We start from the raw sequence: 12,620 nt of genomic DNA, 5'->3' as shown, positions 1-12,620 counted from the left end.
CCCTGTCCAAAAATAAGCAGAAAAGAGAGTAGAAGATCGGATGTTGACCAGGTAAAGGATGGGCCTATGAGACCACCACGGTGAGTTTACCCATCCTTTGGGTTTGCTTTCATCTCCCTATCCAGTACCCCTCAGCCTGGCACCACTCGGTTCAAGCAACCTGCCCATGGACCAGCAGAGGAGCGCCCAGCACCCACCTCCTCTGCTTTGTCTGGTGGATGCCCACCTAAAGTCTTTTTGGATTTGTCCTCTGTAGCAGGGATAAGTCTGCTGGGTCTGGAGAAAATGGGGAACCTACAGGGTTACAGGATGCTGAGGAGGAGCCGAGGGGCCGGGCCTGTGCATCCTCTTAGAGAACACTTTTAGAAAATAGAAACAAGGTCAGAAGCTGATAGAACAACCACATGTGCATTAGTTTTTATCAAGAAGACACGCCCATCCTGAGTGTACGACCCTGAACAACTGTGTTGTCAGCAAGGCAAAAAGAAAAAGGGTGATGTGGTTTTAGGATAATGTGAAAGGCCAGGAAGCTGCTGGGTGTTTTCCAGATGGCAAATATTTTTACCATGAAATCATGGATTCAGCAAGGATTGCAGGGAAGAGATGGGGGGCGGGGAGGAACACACACACACACAGAGGTTATGCTTTACATTTCCGAAAAGATAAGTAAGTTAAATAAGTTTGTATTTAGTTGTTACTGAGGTTCGTTTGCATCTGGTAGTAAGTTCAGAATCTTTACCTCTTTGGAGAACCTGTCAGGAATCAAAGTGTCTGGTACAAAACACGCTGGGGGAACCCATCAAAGAGATTGAAAATAGTCCTTATTTTTGAGGTATTAAACGCTGCCTGAGAGGAGCAGACATAGACCCAATACAATGTTTTGGAAGGCAATTTGCAAGTAAGACATTGAAAGCACATGAGAGAGCTCGGTTCTATTTCTCGGAGTCTAAGGAGTAATGTAAAATGTTTGCATGACTCGCCCCACAAAGTCAGCTGAGGGGTAGCAGCTCACTTACATCTAGACTCATCCACTTGTTAGATGAGTGACTCATAAGGACATAAGCTTGTACATGTGAGGAGGCAGCCTCAGACCTCAGCTCGCAAGCCAGGAGGTGGAGCAGGCACCTGTCCTATCTCATCTGCTTCTCCATCTTGCCTCTTGGCTCTGATCTGTCTTGGCCTGCCCCCATCTCTAGGGCACAGGCCTGCCAGTCCCCAGTTTCCCCCATTCCAGACCACCACGAATAATGTGGGGTCTAATCTCCAGAAACATCAAGCCAGTATTCGAAATTCTTCTGGGCCTTGTTGCTGGCTCTGGATCATTTATCCTCCATTGTCTCCAGTGCCTATTATAGTGCATGCTACTTACGAGCTCATAATTAAACTTGCATAATGAGTCCATTATCTCCAGTAGATAGATAAAGGTCAAATTTCATAATCCAGCTCTCAAAGTACTCAGTGTGATTCCTTCACCTGCCTTTTATTGTAAAATTTCTCCACTTTCTTGAATATATTTAGATTCAGCCAAAATGGCCCATCACCAACTCTGCATCCGGCCACCTGTTCCACCCTCCTCACCCCTCTCTTCCTGCTGGTCTACGTCCCTGGATGCCTTCCCACCTGCCTCTCTAACCTTCCTCTCCAGCTTTCAAGTCCTGTGCCACCTTCCCCATGAAGCAGTCCCTGCTCACCTCAGAATGTTCTTTTTTTTTTTCTTTTTTGAACATACTCTTTGCACCATCCATCTGGCTTTAGAAGATGCTCTGAATTATATTTAGATTTGTTTTGGGCAAGAATTGAATTTCCCTTAGCACAGCACTCTAATTGACACAAGTAAGAACTCAGTAAGTATTCATTGAATAAATAAATGATATACTTGCATGCTGTCACTCTCAGTGCCAAGGGAGAAATGTCAGATGTTACCAATCATGTTTAATTACAACAATAGAAGAGGAGAAAGAAACAGAAGGAGGAGCCTAACCACTGCACTTGAAGTTGCCCACGTTTCCATGCCATCCACAGCCATCTTGTCTATTCCCTTGCAACAGCCCTTGCCCTTGTGCATAGAGATGCCAGCTCACCAAAACACAAAATCTGCATCAGGACATGCATTATATTAAAGATAACTACAGACTATATGATAAGCATCAAATTAATCATCATTAATTAATCATCACCTGTCTGACCCCAACAACATGTAAACCTTATTTTATTCTACCTTCAGCTTCAAAGTGAGTCTGGCCCTCATCCCAGGAGGCATCTCAGTGAGCAGTACCACTTACCCCAATCAGTTAGGGGCCCCTCTCTAGAAAGCTCTACATTTCCAAAAGAGATAATGCATCATCTAAATGCATCCACAAAAATAACTTCCTTTAGGAATAGTTTTCACAGTATTACACAGGGTATTTGTTAAATATTTCTGATGAGTGAAAGTTGAGAAGAATATAATAATGTACTGTTACATAAATTTCACCAGTCCTGACTACAGAGTGGGCATGGAAAGAAATGGAATATGTACCTCAAGAAAACTTAACCAATGGTGATATCATAAATTGGGGTTTTGTGGTAGAAATTTATAAAGGAATACAATAAGGTAGTGTTCTAATAGAGTGGGATAATTAGAAATATGGGAGAATGGAATTCAAAAGACTACTGTTAACTCACACTTATATTCTGGATCACCTCCCACAAACTGACATCCTGTCCAAGAAGGGACTTGTCTATTGTGTAAGTGAATGAGACTTTTAGTCCCAGGGTGACCCTCAAGTCTCCTTGTCACTTAATTCTGTACTCCATGTGCTACTGCAAAGAGCCCTGCCCATTTCCTAACTGTGCAATTCAATAATTCAGTAATTGCTGATTTTTTTTAGAACCTTGTCTAAAACCGAGTTAAAACAAAGCTATTAAAATTGTAATGTACTAGAACTAGATCAAATTCAGTAGCTTCAAGTTCACAGGTATCAAATGACCATCTATTTTTATCTGCTTCAGATTCTCTTGCTAGACTGTTTTCAGGCAGAAACTTAAGAAAGTTCTGTTCGCATTTTACATTTCCTTGGTGGATGAAGAGCAACTGAAAATCTACGTCTGTGCAGGTTTGTTCACTTTTTTGCACACACCAAGATGAAGCAAACAGCCCAAGCATTGCAGCTGTTTGCCTTTGGTGCTCTATCATTATGAAGAAGTTCGATTTATCAATGTAGACGGACAATCGAGGAGTTTACTTTCATTCAGGCATTTGGCCCCAAGAGAGGCCTCATTTATGTGGGCAATGAACAGACCACAGACAAAACAAATGCTGACTCACCACTGGAAGGAAAAGCAATGAGTGTTGATATTTAGTGAATACAGAAGTTCTTCAAATAACTATTTCACTTACCTTCACAGAATTTTCAACTCTCTCATGTAAGTGGCTCTTGGAAATTAAAATTCTACTTCCATTTGAGATAAGACAAGCTCAAAATTCTTAACAAGCTAAAAATTCTTAACCTAACCTTTACCTAGCACACACCAACCTGCGAATTAAGGGATTAAAAAAATCCCCACGCTACCCAGACTTCATGTTACTGCATAGGAAGTCGGTGTGCTGTGATGGAATGTGGGAGATGATCCCAGTCAGATTCCAAGCAGAAAGTCACTTTTTCCAACCAGACTGGTGCTAAGTATGATATCTATCATGACATAGTGGTGAATGATATCAAGAGAGGAAGAAGCTGCCATAGAGGACACGAAGAGCAACTGTGAGATGGGAGGAGCAGAGAGCTGTGGCTTCTAGTGGCCACATTCATTAACAAGTCTGGGTAGCAGCCATCATCTCACAGAACATTATGGCGGGAAGACAGCCTTCAAAAGAATCTGCTGAGAAAGACTCAGAACTTAACAACCGCAATTTGAGCAAGTACATAAGCAAAACTCTAAGAATTGTCAGTGCTGAGGAAAAAATTATAATGAGGGAAAAGGGAGTTGGCTTGGAAGAGAACAATCTGCAACACAAGGGCAAGATCCAGAGAGGATGATGTCTGTTCTTTTTGCTACCCTGCTTAAGGACTAAAAACACTTCCTTCATGAGGAGGAACCGTATCTGAGTCCTCAGTATCTTTCTTTATAGTTTGTTGTGTATAAATACTGAGTAGGACTTCCTTTACCAGTGTGGGCATCAAAACGCATCACATAACTCGTTTTGTAATGTGGCACTTTCATCTCCATATATCCTCATTCGCAGAAAGTCTAAGTACCCCCTCGAGGAACGCGGTCCCAGCAGCCAGCATTTGCATTCCAAGAGAACCAGTCTGGACACTTCATGTTTCTCCCATAGCCTTCAGGGTCACTCACATTCCGCATTGTTATCCAAGGCTGTGAAGGGTGGAGGGATCCTGAGAAGATTCCAGCCTCAGCCCCCAAAATACTGCAACCAGTCCTAACCTCCAACCCTTAGGCTTTGGCTTTCATCCAGTGTCCCCAGATCAGCCTGGTCCTCCCCATGTGGTGCATTGCTCTGCTGGGCCTCGGGGTGCCCTTCCCAAACAGTGAACTCCCATAGGTTTCGCTAACTTTCACACTCACTTGAGACACTTAGCTTCTTCCCTTCCCAGAAGGACCGTAACTCTATGGAAATAGTGTCAACTCTACCCCTAAGCTCTCCTTACCGAAAGGAGCCTCCCCCTTGTCACACTCCTCTGTGCCCTTCTGCCAAGTGATGGATGCCTAGGTGTCTATGTTTGCATCTCTGAGAGGGGGTCCCTCAGCAACTCTAAAACACAAAGAAGTTACCCTTGGGAGACTGAATCTCTACCTAACTATACAAGAAGAAGGCATGGCCAGCTCTTTAAATTATGTGTCTGTGTCAACAGACAAGGACCGACCAACCAAATTACACTTTGTAAACATATTCACTCTTCATTTCAGAGTATGGCTTCCCTCCACAAATTATTTCATCATCTTCCTTCAAGTATTTTGATATTCAGGCACCTATTTGAGGTTGATCCTTCCTAAGGACTAGAGCTACTTTTAGTGCGCAGGATTTGTGAAGGTGAAAAATGATGAGAGGAACCTCAGGAGATTTTGCCTTAGGGAGTAAGAGGTCCATGACCGTCTGTGCGGAAGCCCAAGTAGAGCCAGCCGCCATGAAACTGGTGATCCTTCCAAAAAGGCAGAAGTGAGTGATAAAGAAGAGAAGGAAGGGGACTGCACTGGGCAGTCCTGTTCCAGTGTCCCAGGGTTCTTGGCCACTGGTGGTAGAGTGCCTCCTTCACCCATGGACACACAGACCTGCCAACCATCACTAGGAGAGCAGAACCATAAGGATGGTCCATTTCAATCTCATGACAGAGTTAATATATATCATAACAAGACAACCCACCTCTTGGTGTTCTGACCGAGAAATGAAAACCTGGAACTGGTTATCAATCATCTTGGATATGAAATGGGATCTGGGGAGATCTATGTAGTCTTGGTATGCAGAGAGGCTGAACACAGAGGTGTATACTCTGCAAAGTCTCCAGAAAGACTGAAGAATGGATTGGCAAGCTGAGGTTGCCAGGCAGCCTTTGCACTTAATGCCTGTCATTCTACAAACACAAGGATTGTTCTGACTCATTCATCACTATATCCTATCACTTAGCACAATGCCTGGAACTTGTAAAATGGCATAATAAACAGTTATTGGACAAGTGGATTCATCTTTTATATACTATCAAAACAACTATAGTGTAAAAGGGATTCTCTAATGTCTTAGACATTCCTGTAAGTGATGGGTAATAATAACAAACGCTCATTCATATATTCCCATGAGCACCGAAGTCTTAAAAACGAACAACTTAAGATTTAAATCTTGAGACAGACCCAAAGACAAAGAAACTGATACCCAATGAGATTAAGTACATTGCCCAAGGTCACACATCACTGGCAGGCTCAGACTCAGAATTCAAATCATGGAGCCTGGCTTTCATCTATGCCTTGAACCTCTTGAATACCTGACCATCTGGCCACACGATATGATGTGAGCACATAACTTGGAGTCAGTCCAAAACCCTGCCCAGAGAATGGTGTTATGAATGCCACCTTGAATTACCTAAGGTACTCACCCGTATCTACTACAGCCATTACTTTACTGTGGGTCTGGCTTCACTGAAATTCTTTGTTCTTCTTGTGAAGTCTTCACAGCTCCTTTCATTCATGTACCTGCCCCAGGTGTGTTATCTTATGAAATGTCACTTTCTACTTGAAGGCCCTGTTTTCCCTCCCTTTGGCTATGCTGGGGCTTCCTTTCCATTCATCAGCCGGAAGAGATGTGCCACAGCTTCCTATTCCTGACTTTCCCACCTCATAGAGTAATGGTGGGAAATAATGCTGTTGAGGCAAGTCTGTCTTGTTAAGAGTATCGTGCAACACACTGGAAATATTCTAAGGGAAATCAAAAATACAAAAAAAAAAAAATCTGCATCAGATGCAGAGGTCTGACCATAGGTACTTGACATATTTTTTTTTTCTTTCTGGTCAAAAACAGGAAAGAAAGTTTCTCTTGGCTAAATCAAAGGATAGAATTAAGAAACTCCAGAAATCAATTATGTCATCCTCTCTAAACAGTTTTTAAAAGGTGATTTATAAAGAGAGGGAAAAAAAGTTTCTTCTGGCTTCAACACTGTCTGCCTCCTTTGAACTAACTCCTATAATAGAGGGATTACAATGTAAGATACATTTAATACAAATGTATGAGAATATAAAAATACAGACCAATTGTCAATAACCCAGAAGAAAGAAAACTTCTCCAAAAATAGTACTGAAAATATGTATCATCCTGCCAAAGATGTATAAGTTAGCAACTATGTATCCTATAGTCTCAAGGAGGCTCTGAGAACAGAGGGACACAAGACTGGAACCCAAGGGTCAGACCTGCAGTGAGAAATATAATAGGAGTAATCAATTTCATAAAATACTCTCAAATACGTGGTTTTGTGCAAGGACTAGTAGTAATAATGGTCCTAACCTATGTGTGATGTACCATTCCTGGAGCTAACTGCTCACCTGCTACTTGTCTCACACAAGACAGTACCACTTAGGACATTTTCTCACACTTCCATAAATGAGAAAATCACCTCCTTGGTGCTCTGAAGTATTAATTTCTCTTCCTGGGAAGACCAATCTACTCACAAGAAGAACTATAGTTACATTTCCTTTGTGGGGACTTAGAAAATAAAAACCTCTGGAATTATAGGTTTCTTTGACCTGGTATCTGCTTTTTCCAGACTGCCTTACGTTTCTGGTTATGGGTGAAGGCTGAGCTTGGTCATCTTGACTATTGAGACTAAGAGCAGAGGCCGCAAAGCCATCATAAAACACTTCAGTAGACTTGCATGTGAATTATTTTAAGTGCCTCAAATGTATTTATTGAATATTTGTAACTATTTCATATGAAAATAATTTCTAAGTATGAATAGAAAAAAGCAGAAGAAATCACGGATATTATAGGAGTTTTTTTGTACTAAGACCATTCCATTCAAATGAGATTCATTCAAAAAAGTATTCATAAGGAAATTTATTTAATATGACTAAAATTTGAAGGGATCAATTTTCATCCTGTCTTGTGCTACAATAATACTGTAGTTCTCTTTTATGCCATAAAGAAGCATCTTTATGTTATAAAAGATAACATGTTTTTCATGCAATGTATAGACTTTAATCTGCATTTTAAGAAAATCCCTTTGGGCCAGATTCTAATACAATTTCACAGGAAAATTCCTATTGAGGCTGACTGAATTCCAATATAATTTGAAAGCAATTAAAGTTTATCAAAGGAATTATGCAGTAGAGTTATTCTGGAAATGAATCAGGCCCAAAGGCAGTAAAACAAGCATATTAGGTCTTTGGAGTAGCTCTGAGAAATTTCTTAAGTTCTATTCACTTACTAAAACTATAGTGTTCCAGTGGAAGGAGGGAGGACAAAGGCCTATAAGGCAGTTTTATACAGATTCATTTAGTTTCAGAAACTGAAAAGTTTCTTAAATCTCGATAATGTCATTTCCAAATGGGCATTCCTGTACAACATGAAGTAGAAAACTTCTAGTATGCTTTAATAAAATACATCTAAGCCTGATACAACACAAAATTTCCAATTAAAATCCTTTCTTCTGTGTTGTTTTTATCTTTCTCAAAAATGTCTGAAGGGTCATGTTTCACCACCTCACTACCTCAGTGAGTGCCAGTTAAGACTTGCACACAAAAGTAACACCGGAAACAACTCTAAACAAAGGAAGAGAACATAGAAAAGAAGGAAAGAATGTTTCCGTGTGCATATCCTTAGGGGTCGCATTACATCATTGGTGTACAATACCTCATCTTTTCATAACATTCTATATACTATTAATTAAATTTAATTAATTGTAGGCTGCTTTTTATCATAGAAGTATTTGCTATATTAATATGTTCTAAAAGAAGAATAGATTCTAAGGAAAATGAGATTTATCAGGAATCTATGCACATCCACCCTAGGATTAAGTTTGTAGAGTTAAAACTTGAAAATCATCAGCAAATGCTAGTTACCTGCTTTTAATTAGTTGGAGAAATTGAGAAAGAAAATCTCAGAGTAATTAACTCAATAAGTTAATGACCAATATCATGTCCATCATTTCAAGAAATTTTACCAAAAAACCACAAGTCTACCCTCAATCACAATGATGATATTTGACACAAAATTCTGAAAAATATGCTCCCTCAAGTGAAAATTCCAAAAGGGAAACTGATAGCCAGACATTTCAAGCAATACACTATCTTAAGTGAGAGAAAATTATATCCAGAATGACAACATGAGGAGCTCCACAGACCTGCTCTCCAGCAAAACAACCATAACTGATAGAATTAGGGGGGGGAAAAGAAAAGAAAAAAAGAGAGAAAGAAATTAAAAGTCTCAAAAATTTTCTCAGGACATACAGCAAAAAAAGAAGCATTTAATCAAGAAAATCTACATCTCAGTAAGAACAGTAAGAATATTTGGAATTTGAGCCATAAACCCATTCCTTCCCTTCCCTTACACCAGGCTTAGCATGATTAAATCTCCACTCATGGTGGAGATGAGCAGGAAGATGGGGTTCCCTCTCAATTCCCAATCAAGGAACACCAAAAAAAGTTGCAGAGGCTAAGCCCTTGAAGACTCCAGCCAAGGGCTCACAGGCCCCTTTCTTCTACAGCCCCCACTAACAGAGCAGAGGTTCTATGCCAAGTACAGCAAAGTGAGAATCCTGCAGCCTTTGTCATCTTTGTCCCAGCTCACACATACACTGGCAGTTCCATTCTGGGAGAGGCAAGCCACAAAGATCAGAGGCTACTGCCCCTACCCAGAGGCCTATTTGCAAAGCAGCAGTGTCACTGCAGAAGCAAGCCACTGACCCACCCACAGCTCAAGAGCTGAAACTTAAAGATGAGAGGGCAAGAGGCAGTTGGTAAGAGCAAAGAGCACCAAAACTTTCTCTCAAAGAACTAACTTGATTAGTAACAGAGTCTGGGGAAGTTCAAGCCTAAAGCTGTCTAGAAAACAATGGAGATTCTGATGGCAAGTAATTAAGAGGAGACTATTAATTGTATGAGGATTACAAGTTCAATCACTAGCTAGTTTATCAGAGATAACCATGGAAAGTGACAGCCAAGAACCCTCCTAGGATGGGAACAAATCTCAAAGCTGACCTCAAAACCATTCCAAATTTAATTGAACCAGATGTAAAGAAACTTATATCCCAGGGCATTGTCAAAACAATGAAGTCAACTAGGAATTAGTGGACCTAACAGCTAGGTGTGTTTGTGAGGCAAAGAGCTTACTGGAGAGATCAAGGAAAGAGGCCAACAGAGAGAGTCCTGTTACATCACTGTCATCCCAGGATCACTGTACATATGCCCAGAGTTGCGGTTCTCTGAGGAGCCACATCATAGGCTTCACAGTGCATGGGGTAATAGATGTGATAAAAAAAAAAAAAATAGTCCAGTCAAGTCATTAAACAAATGAACAAAGCAAACAACAAAAACAAACAGGGGATGGAATGGATGGAAAGGGGAGAAAGTGAACATAGGATCAGAGAAATATGGGACACTATCAAGTGCACTAACATTTACAGAATGGGAGTATTAGAGAAAGAGAAGGGAGAGATACAGAAAAAAAAATTAAAGAAGCAATGAACAAAAACATCCCAAATTTGATTAAATACTAATCTATATACCTAAGAAGCACAACAAACTCTAAGTAAGATAAACACAAACAGATCTACACTCAGACACATCCTAATAAGAATAATAGGTAGGGGTGCATGGTTGTGATCCTGGGGTCCAGAGATCAAGTCCTGCACTGGGTTCCCCACAGAGAGTCTGCTTCTCCCTCTGCCTATGTCTCTGCCTCTGTGTCTCTCACGAAGAAAGAAAGAAAGAAAAAAAAGAAATAAAGAAAGAAAAGAAAGAAAGAAGAAAGAAAGAAAGAAAGAAAGAAGAAAGAAAGAAAGAGAAGAAAGAAAGAAAGAAAGAAAGAAAGAAAGAAAGAAAGAAAGAAAGAAAGATGGGGAGGAGAGGGCAGGTAACAGGAAGGGCAAAAAAAGAATAATTTGACAGTAGCAACATAAAAATGACTTTTCATATAGAAGGGAACCCCATTAAATTTAATGGCTGACATCTCATGAGAAACAATGGAAACAGTGGAGGCCAAAAGGCAGAGATATCATATTCAAAGTTCTAAAGGAAAAAAACTGTCAATCAAGAATCTTATTTACAGCAAACTATATTTTACACAAAGGTAAAATAAATACATTCCTACATAAGCAAAAAGAATTTGTTGCTAGTAGGCTTGCCTTACATAAAATTCTTCAGCGTGAAACACAGTGACCCCAGACAGTAATATGAATCCTCACCAAAAACCAAAGACCACCGGTAAAAGTAATTATGTAACTATAAAAGACAGTGTAAGTAGATATTTCTTGTGTCTCTTATTTGAAAAGCAATTGTATAAAACCGTATTACATTTGACAATAACATAGCTGAAGACAAAGTAAGAAAATGATACATGGGGTCCCTGGGTGGCTCAGGGGTTGAGCGTCTGCCTTTGGCTCAGGTCATGATCCTGGGGTCCTGGGATCAAGTCCCATATCAGGCTTTCTGCGTGGAGCCTGCTTCTCCCTCTGCCTGTATCTCTGCCTCTCTCTCTCTGTGTCTCTCATGAATAAATAAAAATTAAAAAAAAAAAAAAAAGAAAACGACACAGATGGCAACATGAACGCACAAGGCCAAATTAAAAGAACCAGAAATGACAAATAAGAAAGCTAATATAAGAAATTGTATGAATAAGAAATTCTACTTGTCCTTCCTTTGCCTAACTGCTTTAATAGACAAACAATTCTATAAAATGATGATCATAACAATGTGTTGTTCGGCTTGTAGCATATATGTATGTAATTTATAAAACAATAGTAGCACAAAAGGAAAGGAGAGAGAATAGAGAAATATAGAGGTGATATTTCTGACCTCACTGTAATCAAGTTAGTATAAATCTAAAGCAGATTCCGATGAATTACATATATATAGTAAGCTCTGTGGGGTGCCTCAGTGGCTCAGTTGGTTAAGTATGAGACTCTTGACTTTGGCTCAGTTTGTGATCACAGGGTCGTGGGATTGAGCTCTGCTTCAGGCTCTGAGTTCAGCATGTAGTCTGCTTGGGATTCTTACCTCCCTCTTCTTCTGCCCCTCCCTCTGCTCACACTCTTTAACAAACAAACAAACAAGCAAACCTTAAAAATATGTATATAGTAAGCTCTAGAGCAAGCACTAAGAAAATAAAATCCAAAGAAAGTAAAAGAAAAAAAAATCAAAGCAATTGAAATAGTACAATGGAAAATATTCACTTAATGCAAAAAAAAAAAAAAAAAGAAAAAGAAAAAAGACCATTAAGGAGGGCTAGAACAACAACAAAGACATGAGACCTACAGGAAACAAAGAATAAAATGGCATGGTGGGCACATATCTAACTATATCAGCAATAATACTAAACGTAAATGGGTTAAACAATCCAATCAAATATCAGAGCTTGTTAGGCTGCATGAAAAAAAACAAGATCCAACTTTAAATGTCTACAGGAGACACACTTTAAATTCAAAAATACAAATAGACTGAAAGTATGAGAATGGAAAATACAAATCATGCAAATAGCATAAGAAAACTGCAGTGGCTATACTAATATCTTACAAGGTACTTTTTAAAGGAAAAAATGTTTTTAGAGATAAAGAAGGACATTTTATAATAATAAAAGGATAAGTCCTTCAGAAAGATATAAAAATTACAAACATGTATGCACCTGACAACAGAGTCCAAAATGCCTAAAGAAAAAGTTGACAAATGAAAGGAGAAGTAGATAATTCAATAATAATAGTTGGAGCCATCAATATCCTATTTTCAATAATAGAAATAGGAAGATCAACAAAATATAATACTGCAACATCATACACCAACTAGACTTGACAGACATCTATAGAACACACCAACAGCAGTATATTACACATTCTTGCCAAGTGCACATAGAACACATTCCAGGATAAACCATATGCTAGCCCATAAGACAAGCCTCAACAGATTTAAAAGAATTGAAAACATGCAGAGTA

Source organism: Vulpes vulpes, chromosome 13 (genome assembly GCF_048418805.1).
Source record: "Vulpes vulpes isolate BD-2025 chromosome 13, VulVul3, whole genome shotgun sequence".
Taxonomy (NCBI): Eukaryota; Metazoa; Chordata; class Mammalia; order Carnivora; family Canidae; genus Vulpes; species Vulpes vulpes.
Note: the sequence above shows the minus strand (reverse complement) of the source record.